At 40.9% G+C, this 22,646-nt stretch overlaps 1 protein-coding gene and 1 non-coding gene across 3 annotated transcripts in view; one reads left to right on the top strand and one right to left on the bottom strand.

Annotated features, from left to right (window-relative positions):
* Positions 1-22,646, top strand: part of RCL1 (RNA terminal phosphate cyclase like 1) — a 228,680-nt gene that overhangs the window by 103,300 nt on the left and 102,734 nt on the right. The window lies entirely within an intron of this gene.
* On the bottom strand, positions 6,475-6,547 carry TRNAG-UCC (transfer RNA glycine (anticodon UCC)). Its single transcript has one exon. It is a non-coding gene; the product is annotated as a tRNA-Gly (tRNA).

The raw sequence follows: 22,646 nt of genomic DNA, 5'->3' as shown, positions 1-22,646 counted from the left end.
TCTGCAGTGATTTTTGGAGCCCCCAAAAATAAAGTCTGACACTGTTTCCACTGTTTCCCCATCTATTTCCCATGAAGTGATGGGACGGGATGCCATGATTTTCATTTTCTGAATGTTGAGTTTTAAGCCAACTTTTTTACTCTCCTCTTTCACCTTCATCAAGAGGCTTTTTAGTTCTTCTTCACTTTCTGCCATAAGGGTGGTGTCATCTGCATATCTGAGATTATTGATATTTCTCCCAGCAATCTTGATTGCAGCTTGTGCTTCTTCCAGCCCGGCATTTCTCATGATGTACTCTGCATATAAGTTAAATAAGCAGGGTGACAATATACAGCCTTGATGTACTCCTTTTCCTATTTGGAACCAGTCTGTTGTTCCATGTCCAGTTCTAACTGTTGTTTCCTGACCTGCATACAGATTTCTCAAGAGGCAGATCAGGTAGTCTGGTATCCCCATCTCTTTCAGAATTTTCCACAGTTTGTTGTGATCCACACAGTCAAAGGCTTTGGCATAGTCAATAAAGCAGAAATAGATGTTTTTATGGAACTCTCTTCCTTTTTCCATGATCCAGCAGATGTTGGCAATTTGATCTCTGGTTCCTCTGCCTTTTCTAAAACCAGCTTGAACGTCAGGAAGTTCACGGTTCACATATTGCTGAAGCCTGGCTTGGAGAATTTTGAGCATCACTTTATTAGTGTGTGAGATGACTGCAATTGTGCGGTAGTTTGAGCATTCTTTGGCATTGCCTTTCTTTGGGATTGGAATAAAAACTGACCTTTTCCAGTTCTGTGGCCACTGCTGAGTTGTCCAAATTTGCTGGCATACTGAGCACAGCACTTTCACAGCATCGTCTTTCAGGATTTGGAATAGCTCCACTGGAATTCCATCACCTCCACTAGCTTTGTTTGTAGTGATGCTTTCTAAGGCCCACTTGACTTCACATTCCAGGATGTCTGGCTCTAGGTCAGTGATCACACCATCGTGATTATTTGGGTCGTGAAGATCTTTTTTGTACAGTTCTTCTGTGTATTCTTGCCACCTCTTCTTAATATCTTCTGCTTCTGTTAGGTCCATACCATTTCTGTCCTTTATCGTACCCATCTTTGCATGAAATGTTCCCTTGGTATTTCTAATTTTCTTGAAGAGATCTCTAGTCTTTCCCATTCTGTTGTTTTCCTCTATTTCTTTGCATTGATCCCTGAGGAAGGCTTTCTTATCTCTTCTTGCTATTCTTTGGAACTCTGCATTCAGATGCTTATATCTTTCCTTTTCTCCTTCACTTTTCGCTTCTCTTCTTTTCACAGCTATTTGTAAGGCCTCCCCAGACAACCATTTTGCTTTTGCATTTCTTTTTCCTGGGTATGGTCTTGATCCCTGTCTCCTGTACAGTGTCACGAACCTCAGTCCATAGTTCATCAGGCACTCTATCTATCAGATGTAGTCCCTTAAATCTATTTCTCACTTCCACTGTATAATCATAAGGGATTTGATTTAGGTCATACCTGAATGGTCTAGTGGTTTTCCCTACTTTCTTCAATTTAAGTCTGAATTTGGCAATAAGGAGTTCATGATCTGAGCCACAGTCAGCTCCTGGTCTTGTTTTTGCTGACTGTATAGAGCTTCTCCATCTTTGGCTGCAAAGAACATAATCAATCTGATTTTGGTGTTGACCATCTGGTAATGTCCATGTGTAGAGTCTTCGTTTGTGTTGTTGGAAGAGGGTGTTTGCTATGATCAGTGCATTTTCTTGGCAAAACTCTATTAGTCTTTGCCCTGCTTCATTCCGAGATAAAGTTTAGATTGTTCCAAAACAATGATCAACTTATGCCTTTGGTCTAATTTACCAAATTATTATATATTTTATACTAACATAACAGTGGGGATGATAAGTGCAGAAAACATTGTGAAAATAACATGTATAGTATTACTTTAGGGGTAAGACAAAAACTCCACCTGAATCTAATCCCTCAGCCCAGTGGCCCCAGGACCTGTAGAATCTCCTGTCTGCCCATCACAAGTGCCAAGATCTTACTTTTTTTTTTTTTTTTAATCTTGAACATTGTCAACCTGCAGATTAAATAGGTAAATTAGACCTGAGGTGAATGCGCCACCACAAAGACCTAAGATTGCCCTGGTTGATGCTTTTCCAAGGAGCCACCATACTTAGCAATGATGTTATGAGCTTGTATTGGTTAGTTTGCTCATTTATAAAAATTCACTGAGCACCTTCTATGTGCCAGGCACTGAACTAGACACCAGAGATAGAGTGATGAACAATATATACAAATGTCAGCTCTCACTGAGCTTACATCTAGTGTGGGAGAGAAGTATTAATTAATTATAAAATATTCTATTGCAATTGTGAGAGTGGTTCCAAGGAAAAAGCACAAGGGGAGTAAGGAACCCAACTTAATCTGAAGCATGGCTGTGAGACTTCAAAGCCCTTTGGAGATGGGATTGTACTAGGCAGAGAGCTGATGTGAGAGACCATGTCAGAAGGCTGTTGGGCAGAGTTGGCTGAGATCTAACCAAACTGTTCTAGGGCAACTTCCCTTCTGCTCAGCCTTAGTCTGGTGCCCTTTTGCACCTTCACCAGTCTCTGGTCCAAAGAGCAATGGCTAGGGCAGCACATTTGGCTTCACCTGATGGCAGTAGCTCAAGCCATGACAATTTAGGCAGGGAAGAATGAATTTGGTTGACCTGTTTCAAAAAAGTATATGTTTGCACCACACACCTAGGCTTTCATTTATTCTTTTTTTTTTTTTTTTCTTGTCCAGTAAGTAGACCTGGGTTAGATCCCTGGGTTGGGAAGATCCCCTGGAGAAGGGAAAGGCTACCCACCCTGGTATTCTGGCCTGGAGAATTCCATGAACTATACACTCCATGGGGTTGCAAAGAGTTGGACACGACTGAGTGACTTTCACTCACTTAAACAATCTCAATAATTTAACTCTACTGCTACTGCTAAGTCACTTCAGTTGTGTCCGACTCTGGGCAACCCCATAAATGGCATCCCCACAGGCTCCCCCGTCCCTGGGATTCTCCAGGCAAGAACACTGGAGTGGGTTGCCATTTCCTTCTCCAATGCATGAAAGTGAAAAGTGAAAGTGAAGTCGCTCAGTCATGTCCGACCCTCAGCAACCCCATGGACTACAGCCCACCAGGCTTCTCCATCCATGGGATTTTCCAGGCAAGAGTACTGGAGTGGGGTGCCATTGCCTTCTCTGTAACCTCAATAATTAGTTGCTACTTGACTTTCTGAGCATATACTCTGTCACATGCCTTCTTTTAAACTATAAGTTCTCATGTGAGCCTCAGTCACTCCCTGTGATAGAATCACTAGGTTCCATCATTACTTCACTAGGTCTGCGTCGTGGAGGGCTCTGTAGTAGGGTTCAGTGTATTACTGACCAGGGTTCTTGGCTGCCTTAATAGAAGGATCAGAGGCCAGACAAGAAATTCAGGACAGGCTTTATTGGGGCCCCTACTGTGGCAGGGGAAATAAGAACAAACAGGTTCCCTTGTTTGCTCTCTCCCTGAGTGGGGGCAAACTTGGAGCTTATTCCTTGTTTGGGTTGAAGGTAGAGATGTGTCCAGGGGTCCGGCCAGAGAGGTGGCTTAGGTGGTTTGCCCACCCCTTAGGTGATGTGTATAGGGGGCATCCGCAGTATCCTGCTTTTGTTCCCTGCTCTTCAAAAGTGGCAGTTGGTTTTTTTTTTTAGTCTCTTTGTATCTTTTATCCAGAATTTGCCCCAACTACATGCAGGTATTTTTATTCCCATGTAGTTGCTTTGTATTTTGTTGCTGAGGAAGGTTTGTCCAGGTACAAGCATTGCAGCACTGCAACAAAGGTTCCCAGGCCCTAGCCTGTCTCAAGTGCAGGAAGCAAACACTCCTCCAGGTATATCAAGCAGAAGGAGATTTAGGATAAGGAATGAAGACTTTACAAAATCACTGAAAGGGCTGGAGAAGAAGAAGCCACTTGGCTTTTGGTCTCAAGGTCATTCCAGTGTCACTGAGATCTAGAGGTCTGCTGGCCTGTCAGTCTGCCCCTGTTGTTTGTTAGACTGTCACTGCTGTCCTTAACACCGCCCCCTCCACCGGCCACAGTAGAGTGTGGAGTCTGGCCCCTGCCAGCATTTGTCGGAGCCCACTTATTGGCCTGAAGCTCTGTGGAGAGATGGCAAAATAGAGTTACCTTCTTTCCACTTCCCAAATCTCTCATGAATACACCTAACTGACAGAACTAATTCACACCCAGAAGCCTAACTTTGAGGCTACCAGGGAAATATATTCTCAGCTTTCCAACTTCTCCATAGAAGAGATGAAATAAGTTTGAGAAAGCCATTTAAATATTCATCCAATAGTGAAAGTGAAAGTCCCTCAGTTGTGTCCATCTCTTTTCAACCCCATGGACTGTAGCCAGCCAGGCTCCGCTGTCCATGGAATTCTCTAGACAAGAATACTGGAGTGAGCTGCCATTCTCTTCTCCAGGGGATCTTCCTGACTCAGGGATCGAACCCAGGTCTCCTGCATTGCAGGCAGATTCTTTACTATTGAAGCCACCAGGGAAGCCCATTCAGCCCATAAAGCAGGCCCAAATCTGCATGATTTCTACAATCCATTTTTTAAATTGACATCTAATTTTCATATGAAAATGCAGAGGTTTTAAGTGTACAGTTTAATATTTTGACAGATGCCTGAATTTTTGTTACCTACACCCAAATCAAGATACAGATTTCCATCATGACATCCTGTCGCCTTGTTTCTCTTTGCAGTCAGTCCTTCCCACCTCCCAGTCAGAGGTGATCACTACTCTGATTTCATTAGTTTATTTCATCTGATAATCACAAATCAGTATTACCTGTTCTGAGACTTAAAATAGGTATTACTAGAACTGTGTAATATATATTCTTCTGTGTCTGGCTTCTTTTGCTCAAAATTATATTTGAGAGATTCAATCATGTTAATGTATCAGTAGTTCTGTCCTTTTTAGTGCTGAGAAGTATTCCATTATATGAATATATCATAGGCTTTCACCAGTTAATATTTGTTGACATTGTTTCCAGTTATAAATAATTGTTCCAGCTGTTTTAATAGCCATTGTTCCAGATATTATAAAAATAGCTGCTTAAGACTATTTTTAAAAAAATAATTATTTGTTTTCTCTATTTGACTGTGCCAGGTCTTAGTTGGGGAATGTGGAGTCTATTAAGAGTTGCCTGACCAGGGATCGAACCTGGGCCCCCTGCAGTGGGAACATGGTCTTTGCCACCGGACCACCAGGGAAATCCCAAGACTTTTTTTTTTTTTTTAATAAAAGCACCTAGTATTTCTGATGCAAGTAGACTACATTTTAAGAAACATTGCTCCAATTCAGAAAAACTGATGCTTAGAAAGGTTAAGTAAATTGTCCAAAGCCCCATAGCCGAGAAACACTTGATGCCAGAGCCCAGGCTCTTCCTTCTTGCAGAAAAGACTTTAGTATAGCAGCTTGGAAAGTTGGCTGGAGACCTTTAGGACTGAAATAGAATTCTTCCATGACAGAGTCGGAGAACGGCCTTGAAAATAAGGCATATATTTCAATTACCAATTGCTGCATAACAAAACAACCAAATCTTTGGCTTAAACAATAGTTATTTTTTATGATTTTGTGGCAAGGCTGGGAGGTTCTTCTGTTGATCTTGCCTGGGCTCTCTTATGGCTCCATTCTCCTGGGAGGACCACTAGATGCTAGGCTCAGCTGGACTTCTCTCTCCAGGAGCTTTCATCCTTAAGGAGTCTGGACCAGACTTCCCCGTGTGGCAGTGTTCCAAAAGACTATTGAAATGCACAAGCACTTATCAAGTCTGTGTTTGCATTGTGTTCGATAATGTCCATTGGCTAAAACTAAGTCGCGTGGCCAAACTCAGAATCAGTGTGGGAGGGGGCTATCCTAGTAATAGTGTGATTCTTCAGGGACTGTTAGTGTATCAGTCTATCATAGCCTGGAAGTTTATATTTCAGAGGCAGTGGGGAGCTAGAGAGGGTAGAACTAGGGAATTAATAACAGAAGATTAAAGAAATTTCAATAAAGTCAGAATAGGTTAAAAGAAATACTCTATGAAGGAAGGGCCAGCATTCTTCCTGGTCATCTTTGTGGCCCCCACAGCACTCAAGGAAGAGTTTTACACAAGGTAGGTGCTCAGGAATATTTTCTAAAAGTGTTAGAACCTTGAGGAAGGATGGCTAAATGATAATGCACTAAAGGAAGCCAGATTTCTTTTTTTAATCGAAGTATAGTTGGTGTACAATATTATATAAGTTACAGGTGTATAGTATAGTGATTCACAATTTTAAAGGTTATACCCTATTTCTGGTTATTATAAAATATTCACTATATTCCCTGCATGTACAGTATATCCTTGTAGCTTAATTAATTAATTAAAAAAAATTTTTTCCATACCACATGGAATGTGGGATGTGGGATCTTAGTTCCCTGACCAGGAATCAAACCTATGCCCCCTGCAGTGGAAGTGCAGAGCCTTAACCACTGGACTACCAGGGAAGTCCCTTTTGTAGCTTATTTTATACCTAATAGTTTTTGCCTCTTAGTCCCGTCCCTATTTTTCTAGTCCCATCTTCTCCCTTCCTACTGTATCCACTGATTTGTTCACTAATCTCTGAGTCTGAGAAGCTAGACTTTTTAAAGATGCTTGGGGCTAGCGCACTGGGACGACCCAGAGGGATGGTATGGGGAGGGAGGAGGGAGGAGGGTTCAGGATGGGGAACACATGTATACCTGTGGTGGATTCATTTTGATATTTGGCAAAACTAATACCATTTGTAAAGTTTAAAAATAAAATTAAATTAAAAAAAATAAAGTGTGAAATGAAGACAGACATGATAGAGAACATGAAAACAAACTTGTTCCATAAACAAATTGTATGTCTACCATTTAAATCAATGTTTATGGTTTGTTTGTTTCAACCAATGCTATGCAAAGGACTGGAGATGTGTTTCTCAAAATGTGGGTCCCCAGATCATGTGATATACACCCAGACAGTTGATTGGAAATGGCTGAGAGAGGTGTCTAAGTGGACAAGGCTAAGACAATGTCCTTGGTTCCATGATCTTCCCAGAACTTGTAGGGGGAATCTCAAAGTCACTGCCTGCCCCAATAGGGGACACTAGATATGTGTGCCCTAACCATGCTATCTTACCCTTATCACTTCAATGCAGGATAGAACTTTCAACTGCCAGCACCTGAATGTTCTGCCTGAGGGCTCTCTTTGTCCATTCCTCAGCCAAAGATTAGCAGATGTTGGTGTAGAATATTAAAACCAAACCAGTTATAAACCTACAAAGAGGCAAAGAGTGCCCATTATTCCACTAATCAAAATACAAGTTCTGCTGAAAATACAAAAGAACAACAACAACAAAAGTCTTTCTAATGCCCTTCCACTCAGAAATGTTCAGTGAAGATGACAGACCTCCTCCTTCCTTACATTTCTGAAATTGCTTCCAAGATGATCTTCTGGCTCCAATGTTGTTTTCCTCCAACCCACTTTCTGCACATGAATGACCTTTGAAATATAAACATGATGATTAAGCTTTGTGAAAACAGAGATGCTGTCTTTCAGTCTTCACTGTAACTTCAGAACCTAGCAATACCTGCTCATAGCGGGTACCCAGTAAATATTTATTGACTAGATATTATTGGAAACTTCCAAGTCATAAACAAGTTATATCCCAAACAGTTTCTCTTGTAAGGAGGCCCTGTGGAATTTGGAAGATATTTGGCCATCACAATAATAGGTGGTTTTTAGCTTATAGTCTGCTAACATATAAAAAACAAATTCACCTATGATGTAGTTTAACTGTAGTCTCAGCTTTCCTAGTTCCTTTGAGCAGGAGAGCATACAGCAAAGGAAGAAAAAAGAAATGGAAGAAGGATAGGCCTTAAGAGTCATTTGGAATTCAATAAGTTATCATGAACATTTTCTGTTTTCATACTTCCACTTTTACACTTCTCTGCCATTTATGAATGCTTTCTCTGTGCCTGTTCCCCACCAGGCCCTCCCCCAAGTACAGTAACCCCCTTGCCACCCGGATCCTCTTAATGACAATCACAGTCCTGTTCCCTGAGTGCAAGAAACTTCAGGTATTAAGAGGAAAGTGGCCTGATTGAGGAAATTCACACCCCAGGTGAATGCTTCTTGGTTCTTTAACCGTCCTAAAGGTATTTCCATAAGAGTGGTGTCATCTGCATATCTGAGGTTATTGGTATTTCTCCCAGCAATCTTGATTCCAGCTTGTGCTTCTTCCAGCCTAGCATTTCTCATGATGTACTCTGCATATAAGTTAAATAAGCAGGGTGACAAGATACAACCTTGACGAACTCCTTTTCCTATTTGGAACCAATCTGTTGTTCCATGTCCAGTTCTAACTGTTGCTTCCTGACCTGCATACAAATTTCTCAAGAGGCAGATCAGGTGGTCCGGTATTCCCATCTCTTTCAGAATTTTCCACAGTTTATTGTGATCCACACAGTCAAAGGTTTTGGCATAGTCAATAAAGCAGAAATAGATGTTTTTCTGGAATTCTCTTGCTTTTTCCATGATCCAGCGGATGTTGGCAATTTGATCTCTGGTTCCTCTGCCTTTTCTAAAACCAGCTTGAACATCAGGAAGTTCACAGTTCACATATTGCTGAAGCCTGGCTTGGAGAATTTTGAGCATTACTTTACTAGCATGTGAGATGAGTGCAATTGTGCGGTAGTTTCAGCATTCTTTGGCATTGCCTTTCTTTGGGATTGGAATGAAAACTGACCTTTTCCAGTCCTGTGGCCACTGCTGAGTTTTCCAAATTTGCTGGCATACTGAGCGCAGCACTTTCACAGCATCATCTTTCAGGATTTGGAAAAGCTCAACTGGAATTCCATCACCTCAACTAGTTTTGTTCGTAGTGATGTTTTCCAAGGCCCACTTGACTTCACATTCCAGGATGTCTGGCTTTAGGTCAGTGATCACACCATTGTGATTATCTGGGTTGTGAAGATCTTTTTTGTACAGTTCTTCTGTGTATTCTCGCCACTTCTTCTTAATATCTTCTGCTTCTGTTAGGTCCATACCATTTCTGTCTTTTATCGTACCCATCTTTGCATGAAATGTTCCCTTGTATCTCTGATTTTCTTGAAGAGATCTCTAGTCTTTCCCATTCTGTTGTTTTCCTCTATTTCTTTGCATTGATCCCTGAGGAAGGCTTTCTTATCTCTTCTTGCTATTCTTTGGAACTCTGCATTCAGATATTTATATCTTTCCTTTTCTCTTTTGCTTTTTGCTTCTCTTCTTTTCACAGCTATTTGTAAGGCCTCCCCAGACAGCCATTTTGCTTTTTTGCATTTCTTTTCCATGGGGATGGTCTTGATCCCTCCCATCACTTTATGGGAAATAGATGGGGAGACAGTGGAAACAGTATCAGATTTTATTTTTCTGGGCTCCAAAATCACTGCAGATGGTGACTGCAGCCATGAAATTAAAAGACGCTTACTCCTTGGAAGGAAAGTTATGACCAACCTAGATAGCATATTCAAAAGCAGAGACATTACTTTGTCAAGAAAGGTTCATCTAGTCAAGGCTATGGTTTTTCCAGTGGTCATATATGGATGTGACAGTTGGACTGTGAAGATTGTTGAGCGCTGAAGAACTGACTCTTTTGATCTGTGGTGTTGGAGAAGACTCTTGAGAGTCCCTTGGACTGCAAGGAGATCCAACCAGTCCATTCTGAAGGAGATCAGCCCTGGGATTTCTTTGGAAGGAATGATGCTAAAGCTGAAACTCCAGTACTTTGGCCACCTCATGCGAAGAGTTGACTCATTGGAAAAGACTCTGATGCTGGGAGGGATTGGGGGCAAGAGGAGAAGGGGATGACAGAGGATGAGATGGCTGGATGGCATCACTGACTCGATGGACGTGAGTCTCAGTGAACTCCGGGAGTTGGTGATGGACAGGGAGGCCTGGCGTGCTGGGATTCATGGGGTCGCAAGGAGTCAGACGTGACTGAGCGACTGATCTGATCTGATATGAAAGGTATTTCCAATTTTCCAAAGTCAACATACAGTAAATCAGTCTCTAATTAGTGGAATTCACTGTAACAAGATACAAATTAAAAAAAAAAATGGTGAAAGATATTTTGTAGCACGTATTCTCACCAAAAGTCTTCAGTCTTTTTTCAGACTACACCCCCTGCCCCCTGGAGTTAATCATTTGGATTATTCTGCATTTTGATAACTTCATGTTCTTTAAAGATCCCTCCCTGCCTCTTTCCACTCAATTGTTACTATAGGCCTAGGTGGGGAAGGAACATTTGAATAAACGCAGCCATAAGTGGGAAGGCCTACAAAGTGGACCCATCACTGACATCCATGATGGCCTTGCCCAGCAATGTGCACCTTTGAAATCACTCTACCTGTGGGGACACTGGAACCAAGCCTAATGTCAAGCTGTGGTCACTACTCAGAGAACAAAAGTAGGGATAAATTGGAGGGAATTTCTAACTAGACAATCTGGGGTTTTCCATCCTGACATTTGTATCCTCTTTAATTCTGTGTTACTCAAATACATTTATATTTGGCTACTGGAAAGACCTCTGTGACCAGGGGATTTCTGCTTTTATATCTATAGGAGAGAAATTGGATTAGAAAGGATTAAAGTGGTAGTTAACCCAAGGTCACACAGCTGTTTATAAAAGAGCACATTTTCAACCTCCTAATCGTTCTTTTGTTCTGAAGTAGATGCTTCATATCCCTTAAACTATAGTTCAGTCGCTCAATCATGTCTGACTCTTTGAAACCCCATGGACTGCAGCATGCCAGGCTTCCCTGTCCGTCACCAACTCCCAGAGCTTGCTCAGACTTATGTCCATTGAGTCAGTGATGCTATCCAACCACCTCATCCTCTGTCATCTACAACAAGTAGAAATAAAAATATGCTCATTATAGAAGAACAAATAGAAAATCTCAATAGAAAAATAGAAATTATAAAACAAAATAGAACTGTTAGAACTAAAAATGTAATATCTTAAATAAAAATTTACTGGAAATATTAACAGCAGAATACAGATGGAAGAACAGTTAACTTGAAGATATAGCAAATATCAGTCAATCATGTACTCATTCCTGAACCAATCACTGATTGGCTTATACTAATTAGTTCACCTCCGGGGTCACAAGTTATTCATGAGGAAGCGTACAAACCTGAACAAAATTGGAATTCACTTCGAAATGATGAAGGGGAGAATGGATTCTGGCAAGACAATCGACAGTATTCACTTTCCTGTGCTTTGTTTTTCTTATTCATGAAAGGGTGATAACAATCATACATACTTCACAGGATTGATTTGAGGATTCAGTTCAGTTCAGTCGCTCAGTCATGTCCGACTCTTTGCAACCCCATGAACTGCAGCATGCCAGGCCTCCCTGTCCATCACCAACTCCCAGAGTTCACTCAGACTCATGTCCATCGAGTTGGTGATGCCATCCAGCCATCTCATCCTCTGTCGTCCCCTTCTCCTCCTGCCCCCAATCCCTCCCAGCATCAGAGTCATTTCCAATGAGTCAACTCTTCACATGAGGTGGCCAAAGTACTGGAGTTTCAGCTTTAGCATCATTCCTTCCAAAGAACACCCAGGACTGATCTCCTTTAGAATGGACTGGTTGGATCTCCTTGCAGTCCAAGGGACTCTCAAGAGTCTTCTCCAACACCACAGTTCAAAAGCATCAATTCTTCGGCGCTCAGCCTTCTTCAAAGTGCAACTCTCACATCCATATATGACCACTGGAAAAACCATAGCCTTGACTAGATGAACCTTTGTTGGCAAAGTAATGTCTCTACTTTTGAATATGCTATCTAGGTTGGTCATAACTTTCCTTCCAAGGAGTAAGCGTCTTTTAATTTCATGGCTGCAGTCACCATCTGCAGTGATTTTGGGGCCCCCCAAAATAAAGTCTGACACTGTTTCCACTGTTTCCCCATCTATTTCCCATGAAGTGATGGGACCAGATGCCATGATCTTTGTTTTCTGAATGTTGAGCTTTAAGCCAACTTTTTCACTCTCCTCTTTCACTTTCATCAAGAGGCTTTTTAGTTCCTCTTCACTTTCTGCCATAAGGGTGGTATCATCTGCACATCTGAGGTTTTTGATATTTCTCCCGGCAATCTTGATTCCAGCTTGTGCTTCTTCCAGCCCAGCGTTTCTCATGATGTACTCTGCATAGAAGTTAAATAAGCAGGGTGACAAGATACAACCTTGATGTACTCCTTTTCCTATTTGGAACCAATCTGTTGTTCCATGTCCAGTTCTAACTGTGGCTTCCTGACCTGCATATAGGTTTCTCAAGAGGCAGGTCAGGTGGTCTGGTATTCCCATCTCTTTCAGAATTTTCCACAGTTGATTGTGATCCACAGAGTCAAAGGCTTTGACATAGTCAATAAAGCAGAAATAGATGTTTTTCTGGAACTCTCTTCCTTTTACTATGATCCAGCGGATGTTGGCAATTTGATCTCTGGTTCTTCTGCCTTTTGTAAAACCAGCTTGAACTGTAGCTATAGGATTAAAGGTTGAGGAGTAAATAAAATAATTCAAGTCCTCGATACATGGCCAGCACATAGTAAGACCTCAGTAGATATTAGCTCTTACTCGTAATGTTTGTATGGTTTCCATCTTTGCTATCATGCCTAGGAAGTTGTTTCCCTCCCTAAGATGATATATTCACTCATATTTGCTTGAACAGTATTATGTTGTACATTTTCATTTTTCTCAAAGCTTATTTTATTGTGGTAAGAACATTTAGCATGAGATCCACCCTCTTAAAGTTTTAATTTTATGATACAGTTTGTTACCTTAGATAAAATGTTGTATAGCAGATCTCTAGGATATATTCATCTTGTTTAACTGAAACTTTATACCCACTGATTATCATCTTCCCATTTCCTCCTCTCCTCTCCTTAGCCTCTGGCAACCACCAGTTGATTCTATGGTTCTATGAAACTGACTATTTTCAATACCTCACACAACTATTCATGCAGTATTTTCCTACTGTGGCTGACATTATATTTCACTTCACATAACTTAAAGTCACACAGCCAGAAACTGACTGAATTAATATTTGAATCCCAGTAGTTCAACCTAAAGCCTGGAAATTTAATAGAATATGATATAAAATAATACTTACTACGTATACTGGCCATTGCTAAAACACAGGAGTATTGAGAAAGCCAGATGAGTTATTGTATATAGAAGCTCTTGGTAAACTGTAAAGGATTACATAGTGTTGGTGAGCAGGGATTCAGCCTCACTGCTTGCTAGAATGTAACAAGAAAAAACAGCCAACATCCAGCCCACGACTGCCCAGCAGCCTCCTCTCACCCTTCTTCCTCTGTTGCTTTCAGTCCCTGTCATTTAAACAGTGCTGCTTGATTGCCCACGTGGAACCCCCTCAGCTAATCCAACAGTACAAGATACCTCCCCCGTCCTGCCAAAGAACTCAGCAAAAAGCCTGCTTCCTATTCTCTGGGGATGAAATAGGATGGATTTCATATCTGAAAGATGAAAGAGAATTGAACCCAAACACAAATAGTATCTCTCCGTCACTTGGTAATTAATTGGCCATTTCTTCTTTCTCTTTTTCCAGCAGGTAGATAGATATGGTTAACCTTACAGGTTGAGTATAGTTGGATGTAGAGACAGAAGTTTAGATAATTGCTAATGTAAGCCACCTAATTTTAGTTTAAAATTTTATGGGAAGGAAATGTTTTTAAATACAATACTGCTATTGCTGAAGAGTTCAGAACATCTCATTAGGTAATACTAAAAGGCATCCACTCCTTCGTCATCTTCTGACGATAGTCATTCTTCAAAGTATTTGATTTATTGCTCCTGAAGTGTGAAAGAAATAGAAAACTTTCCCACTTCTAAACGCAAACTTCTGTGGTTAAGAAGACTTGGCATGGTGAAGAAATGAATCCCGGACAGGAATGGCAGTTGGGAATTTCCAAATCTGATACATTCCAGTGAATGAATGAATACTCAGGAGTTATGAGTGGCTCCCCAATGGAAAGAAAGCTGTTGGGATTACTGACCACAAAAAGGGAAATTTCAAAATTTCCAATTATTTTTCACTTTAGATTGCTTTCTATCTTTGGGAAATCCACTCTTACCAGCATTAAGGGCAATTTCTAAGTTAAAAAGGGGGGAAAAAAGGAGATGCCACTTTGGAGGATGTCATTGCTTCATCCTTCAAATAACCACATGACAGAATGTGCAGCAGTTTCCTCGTTAGGAAATTCTGTTCCAAGCACCCTATGCTTCTCTACATGCAGACTGGAACTCTGCTGAGAGCTAGACTGGCAAACCCATCACCTGACAACATTCACTCATATGGGCTCCAAGGAAAAATTGGAGCCTAACATCAACTTTTGGAGTTGGAGTTGCCTAACTCAGAAGTCAGAAAATCTCATGGGTGTTTCTGACTGAGCTCCAGACCCTGAGGCAAAGCAAGTAAGTGCTGGAATCATAAGCTCTTTATTTTCTAGTTCTTAACACACTTCTCCACAGGTGATTTCATAATATAGTGGCCTTATCTAATTAATAACTATGTGTACATCTCTTGGGGAAAAAGTCTATTCATATAATTCATAAAAATAGTCTATTCATATATTATTATTCAATAATAATAATAGTGTTGGGATTAAGACTCATTACTTAATAAGTATTAGTAAATTAAGGAAAAGTTGCAGTTTATACCATCAGCATAATGTAACATTCATTTGAAAATGAATACTCTTTTTAATTTGAATAACTGCTTAAAAAGGCAGTTTAAGATTAGATTCACTTTACTATTGTGAGGTAGAAAACTGAGAGAAGTTATATCAGTTTTCATAACCTAAGAATCACATGCCATCTCTGAATGATCACATATTTTAAATAGCTTATTATAAGTAAAGTGTCATTCTGCTGCCTCTGCCAAGTCGCTTCAGTTGTGTCTGACTCTGTGTGACCCCATAGATGGAAGCCCATCAGGCTCCCCCATCCCTGGGATTCTCCAGGCAAGGGTGCTGGAGTGGGTTGCCATTTCCTTCTCCAATGTGTGAAAGTGAAAAGTAAAAGGGAAGTAGCTCAGTCGTGTCCAACTCTTAGCGACCCCATGGACTGTAGCCTACCAGGCTCTGCCATCCACGGGATTTTCCAGGCAAGAGTACTGGAGTGGGGTGCCATTGCCTTCTCTGAAAGTGTCATTATAAATTATTAAAGATCACTAGCCAGTTCCAAAGGTAGACGCTTTCCCAGACTATGTCTAACTTCTAGGCTTTTGAAGGGGAAGCTGTTGGTTTATTCATTTCATTAAAAATGGTATTTATTCTGTTTTCTAATTAAAAAGCAATGCATAAAAATGAAAACAATTTTAAAAAAGGAATACATGTTCATTTTTTAAAAATATTCTTAGCAAAGCTGCAATTGACATCTTTGTACATTTGTGATTGGGTTCATGTATTAATAGATCTGTAAGAATAATCCCTGGATTAGAGTTACTGGGTCAAAGAGCACATGCATTTAAAATTTGAAAGCTGTTGGTCAAATTGCCTTCTACAAAGGGTTAACCAGTTTCCAGTCCTATTGACATATATGAGACTCTGTTTTCCCTTTAGGCCTTTTCTTTTCCTGTTTATAGGTATGAGCATATGGATCTACATAGATAGGTAATTAGACCTATTGTTAAAAAAAAACATTATACTGTCAGTATTGTTTTGAAATCGCCCTCTAGTATTTGAGTCATAAGCTTGTTTAGTCATTATTTTCAATTTTTATGTATAGAATCATTCATTTGCGGGAGCTGTAGCCTACGTCAACCACCATTGTTGCCAATGCTGGGTATTGGAACTGTGGATTTGGACTAACCTAAACCTACCTTTGAAGAATTTGTCTCTTGGATGATGACAGAAATGAAATGCTTTTTCCCTGGATATAACTAAACAAATGCTTTGAAATAGTTGGCTGTTATCCTTCTGAAAGTTAACTTTCAGTTATCTTTTAGAACCTAATTAAATTATTAAAATGACATTCAAACCCTATAGGCTTGGGCTGCTATAATGAAATGCCACAAAAATGGGTGGCTTAAACAACAGGAATTTCTTTTCTCACAGTTCTGTTGACTGGAAGTTTGAGATCGGGGTGCCAGCATGATCACTGTCTTGTGAGAACTCTACCCTCAGACCCAGCAATTTCATTTCTATATATTAATATTTACTTAAGGGAAATGTGGGCTTTCCTGGTGGCTCAGACTGTAAAGAAGCTGCCTGCAATGTGGGATACCCAGGTTCGATCCCTGGATTGGGAAGATCCTCTGGAGAAGGATCTTCTACCCACTCTACCCACTCCGGGAGAATTCCATGGACAGAGGAGCGTGGCGGGCTACAGTCCATGGGATTACAGAGAGTCAGACATGACTGAGTGACTAGCACACTTTCAAGGACACAGCAGAAATGCATATACATGTGTACCAACAGATATATAAGAATTCATTGCAGCACTGTTTGTAACAGCCCTTAATTGGAAAGAATGAACAAACCAAAATATAGTGCCAAAATAAATTTCACAAACAGGATGTTGAGCAAAGAAAGCCAGATACAGAATAGTATATGTTGTATAGTTTCATTGATATAAAGTTAAAAAAAATAATCTATATTGTTTAGTGTCAAGATATTGGCTCACCTGTGGGAAAGAGGTAGAGTCTGGGAAGAAAACATGAAAGGGATTCTGGTATGTTGGCTTGTTCTATTTCCTGATATGATTGGTTACCTAGTTATCGTAAGTTCACTATGTGAAAACTCCTGAAGCCATATACTTAATGATTTTTACAGTTTTTATGTGTATATTTATACGCTTCTGTGCATGTGTGCTCAGTTGTGTCTGACTCTTTGCAACCCCATGAACTGCAGTCCATCAGGCTTCTCTGTCTGTGGGATTTTCTAGGCAGGGATACTGGAGTGGGTTGTCATCTTCTACTCTAATCCTTAGGATCTTTCCAACCTAAGGATTGAACGTGTGTCTCTGGCCTCTCCTGCATTGGCAGGCAGATTCTTTACCACTCTACCACCTGGGAAGCTCTTGTATGTACGCTGTCCATCATTAATTATATACAGATTTCTAAGCCCTATCTGATACCTACCAAATTAGAATTTTTAAAAGCTTCCCAGGGATTCTGGTATATTGGGAGTTTTTGGAAACTGCTGATCTTCTAAAAATAGCATTTTAATTGTCCTTCTCAAGATCTAATATTTCCTTTTTGCTGGGAAGGAATCATTGTGGAGAACACTGAGGCACTCGGGGTTTGTTGTGGAGATGCTCAGAGAAAGCCATTGGCAATCTACCAGACTGACTGCCACAGTCTAATCTCCTTCCTGCTCAAATAGACTTTTTCTCAGAGAAGCACAAAGAAATAGGTGGGTAAAGAGGTGGATGTGACAGGTTTTATTTAGGTGACTAAGTGATTATGTTTTTACACTAAATTGTCATATTGAAACAAACAAGAGAAATGTAGCTTCACAGCAGATGAGATCAGAAGAATATACCAAGTATCTCATAAGGATTTTGCCTCAGTATTGACAAATTATGATATGCAGAGCTGATATCATGAGACTAGTTGTGTTACTTTGGTTTCTTATCATTCATGGAATCATGTTAAACAGGAAGGGAACAAATATCACTTTTGGAAATATGTTAAAAGAGAAAACATGATAGTCCTGAATCCAAGACGGAAAACATTATTTGACAATCAGAGTACATTTAACTTCTTAGTTACCAGGGAAAGAATTTGGGGTATTAAAGAGACACTAAACATTATTAGCGGAGAAGGCAATGGCACCCCACTCCAGTACTCTTGCCTGGAAAATCCCATGGATGGAGGAGCCTGGTAGGCTGCAGTCCATGGGGTTGCTAGGAGTCAGATACGACTGAGCGACTTCACTTTATTTTTTCACTTTCATGCATTGGAGAAGGAAATGGCAACCCACACTAGTGTTCTTGCCTGGAGAATCCCAGGGACGGTGGAGCCCGGTGGGCTGCCATCTATGGGGTCGCACAGAGTCGGACACGACTGAAGCGACTAAGCAGCAGCAGCAAACATTATTAGATTTTATTTGACTCTCTTTTTTTTTTTTTTCGTTGAATTTTGCCAGTGAGATGGCCACTAACAAAATATAGTGACTTATAATCTGCAAATTTGAGTGTGACTAAAGTATGGGAGGGATTGGGGGCAGGAGGAGAAGGGGACGACAGAGGATGAGATGGCTGGATGGCATCACTGACTTGATGAACGTGAGTCTCAGTGAGCTCCGGGAGTTGGTGATGGACAGGGATGCCTGGCGTGCTGTGATTCATGGGGTCGCAGAGAGTCGGACACGACTGAGTGACTGATCTGATCTGAAAGTATAACTATTGGATGGAGTCCTTCAATTTGAGGTAGGGAAAACCATAGTCAATTGTTATTCAAACTTTTTTTGAATAACAAAGTTATTCAAACTCCATAAGAAATGTATTTTACATTGTGTTCTAATACACACACATATACCCCCCCCATGTGCTTGCGACAAAAGATTGATCAAAAATACTTACCTTACTACATGTGAGTAACTTTTTTATTTTCCACAATTTTAATACTGTAAATATATTAATGCTCTACTCTTCTATCTTGTTTGATTTCTTAAGATATAATGATTGTGGTTCACTAAAGTAATTTCATATTCCACTAATGGCTTGTAAGATGCAGTTTAAAAAACACTGCCTTAAACGTATCCAGTCCAACTCTAGAAACAGAGTACAGAGAAGCTAAGTGACTTAACTAATGGCACACAGAAAAGAATAAAACAGGAGAGACCCATATTTCCTCACACCAACTGCTCCCCCTTACAAAGCAGCTCAGTTTTTCCTGAAACTGATTTAGACAATTGCTTAGTCACAACATTCAGGTCATTATCATTCACTTTAGACTAAATTTATGTTCTTATAATTTGGTGAATGAACTGTAACCTACCCGAAGAGAGAGACATTCATTGGGCCACCATTTTAGGGAAACTGGTAGAAATGAAGTTTGTTTTTTTTTTCAGGTCCTAGTCAGAGAGAAGTGTAAATGTGGAGCTCTTGAGGGCTCAGAATTTGGAGTCACACAAACATGGGTGTAGATTCCAGTTGCCACCCTCTCTAGTTTTGTGATCTGTGGGCAAGAAGCTTCTCTATGAGTCAACTTCCTCAACTGTAAAATGGAAATAATAATGATAATAACTATAGAATTGAGTGAGGTCATTCATGTGAAGTATAGATGTGTTATTGATAGTTACACAATATCTCAAGCATGGAAAGTACTCAATGTATGTTGACATTGTGATGATGATAGTCAGCAGGGAAGTCTAGTCTAAGGGAAAATGAGGCAGTCCTGTGAGCAGAACCCTGAAAATCCAGCAGAGACCAGTGGAAACTACCTACAATTAAAAGAGGGAACACTGGTTGGTGTCCATTGAGCTCCAGTTCCACGAACAATGAATAAGATACTAACGAACCCATATATGGAAATCATTTGATGTTGATTTACAGTAGACATGATTATCAGTTCAGTCACCCAGTCGTGTCCGATCTTTGCAGCCCGATGGACTGAAGCACACCAGGCTTCCCTGTCCATCACCAGCTCCCGGAGCTTGCTCAGACTCATGTCCATCAAGTCAGTGATGCCATCCAATCATCTCATCCTCTGGCATCCTCTTCTCCTTGATAATAACAATAAGTTAACAAATGATGGATTTAAATATTACCTGGCATATAGGGACTTGGTGATAAATATTCAGTTAAGTGATCAACCCAGAATGGACTAGATATGGAGAGAGACTGGGCTTTCTTAAACAAAGACTATAGCAGATAGCTCTCTTCTGTTGCAGTCACCTTTCAGGGCAAATGATAACAAAACATCAGCTAGTTGAAATCCTCAGTCCTTTGACTTAAGAGTTCAACCTGTTTCCCTCTTCCTCTTATCTTATTTACACTTCATCATAAGCACAAAGGCCCAGCAGTGGCTACCTGCAGTGAGTCTGTGTCCAGCTGCCGTATACATGGAGAACCTAATAACAAACTTGCAACTGAAAGAATTTCATACTGAAGACAGAATGGGTAAACAGTTCATAGACTAGCTGTATTGTTATTATTCAAAGGGGAATCCAAGCCTTAAAAGAGTTTCCCAGATACGCGATGGCCTCTGAGCTTTGTATTCTGAGACACTGTGATAAGAAGCATGAGAGCATCTGTAGAAAATAATCAGCTTTAGTAATTGAGACAATTTTCATGACAATGAAAGAAGCAAATAATCCCTGTGTTCCCAACTTGACCAGTTTTGGACAAAGGCAAAAATAGTCTGCTGCTGCTGCTAAGTCGCTTCAGTTGTGTCCGACTCTGTGCGACCCCATAGACAGCAGCCCACCAGGCTCCCCTGTCCCTGGGATTCTCCAGGCAAGAACACTGGAGTGGGTTACCATTTCCTTTTCCAATGCACGAAAGTGAAAAGTGAAAGTGAAGTCGCTCAGTCGTGTCCAACTCTTAGCGACCCCATGGACTGTAGCCCACCAGGCTCCTCCGTCCATGGGATTGTCCAGGCAAGAGTACTGGAGTGGGAAATATTAAAATAAATCCAATGTGTCTGAACTTCCTTGTCAGAAGTCACTGATAGTCTGAGGTCAGGAGTGTGACTAAAGTGCCCACACTCTTTTCGGGCCTCAAATCACATCATCACTATACCTGGTAACAGCGTTGCCCCTCTTCAAATGTGCCTGGACATTACTGCTGGTGCCACAGAGCTCAGTTCTACCGCAGAAGGGTCCTCTGACTGTCTTATCCTTCTTATGAGGGATGAACTCTGCCCTCTCATGTAATGATAATCTTGCATTGGGGTCTTTGCAAATGTTAGCTCAGAGAATCCTCATTCTTCGATTTTATAGACAAGATAGTGAGGTTTAGTGACTCTTTAGGAGCAGAAATGGGGTTAGAAGCCAAATTTGGCAGCCAAACCCATGATGAAGCCTGGGGGAAGCAGGGAGCACAGAGGTGTCAGAATCAGAGGCCCAGTGTTCATGTCTCAGTTCCATGTCTCAATAGCTCAGAATATTGGGACATTTTCTTAATCTTGGCTTTCGTATCTGTGAGGATGATAATAGTGAGGATGATAGTAGTAGCTACTTCAAAGCATTGTTTCATCATGTAAGACCATGCATGTAAATTACTTAAGACAATGCTTAGCATATAGTAACTGCTTAGTAAACATTACCAATCAAGTCCTATATCTTTCTGGGGCTTTGGAAACTAAAATATGACCAAATCGCTGTACTCAATCTCTGCTGCTGCTAAGTCGCTTCAGTCGTGTCCGACTCTGTGCGACCCCAGAGACAGCAGCCCACCAGGCTCCCCCATCCCTGGGATTCTCCAGGCAAGAACACTGGAGTGGGTTGCCATTTCCTTCTCCAATGCATGAAAGGAAAAGTGAAAGTGAAGTCGATCAGTCATGTTCAACTCTTAGTGACCCCATGGACTGCAGCCTACTAGGCTCCTCCGTCCGTGGGATTTTCCAGGCGAGAGTACTGGAGTGGGTTGCCATTGCCTTCTCCTACTCAATCTCTAAAGTCCCCTAAACAGATGATAGGTATATTGCTGTTTGCTTGCTGATTCTGGGCACATAATATTCTGAAATAAAATATTTTAAACTATTGGGAAAGCTAAAGCTGTATGTAAAATCTTAATTCTTGTAGATTTATTATGAATTTCTACTGCTTACTTTAAATAGGCTGCTTACTTTAAATAGCCATCTAATCACATACGACCACTTTTGACCCCTTAAATTGAGTAACTGACAGGTAAAAATAACATTTTGCACCAAGAAGGCTTTTACATTTCACTGTGCTTACCAAATTACATCGACACATCGTTTATGATCACTCACCTAGTAGTGGAATTCCCAGCATTGGTGTAACAGAGCTGCTTGGCTAGGTCAGAGTTGAAGCTCAGGTGATTGTGATAAGAAAGTCCAGTACTGATTTGCAAAAAGGCCAAGAATTGTCCTGGAACACAAGACTTGAATCTTGACACCACTGGCTTCAGACACTATGCCTGATGGACTGGAATAGCTCTCACAGAGGCCAGACAACAGGGAAAAATGGCTGGGGTGATCCCCTATGTGACCTGTCAGTGCTGGGGCTCTTGAGAGCTAAGTCACCATAAGGGAAGAACTGTCATAACAAAACCAAAACCAAAACCAGCAGCAAGGCCATAGTGTCTTAAGGAGTGGTTGCTCCTGGTGTACGGTAGGGGGTGCTACCAAAACCCATCCTGACTTTACCATCTGGGTGAGGAAGGGCCTAAGGAAAATACCTGTTTCTAACTTGTGAGTGAGTTGTCCAGAGAAAATTGGGCACTGAAAAACTTTATTATGGACCACCCCTAAACTCCTTCTCATTTTTCAAGGTGAGTTTTAGGTGACAAGATGTCCAGCATTGGCAGGATGGTGTGACCCCCTGGGTGGCCTGTCAGTGCCTAAACTGCTAGTAAGGTGACAAATGAAAGAATTTGCTGGGCTAACC

The sequence above is a fragment of the Bos javanicus genome, chromosome 8, assembly GCF_032452875.1.
Source record: "Bos javanicus breed banteng chromosome 8, ARS-OSU_banteng_1.0, whole genome shotgun sequence".
Classification (NCBI taxonomy): Eukaryota; Metazoa; Chordata; class Mammalia; order Artiodactyla; family Bovidae; genus Bos; species Bos javanicus.
Note: the sequence above shows the minus strand (reverse complement) of the source record. Positions and strands in the feature narration are given on the sequence as shown.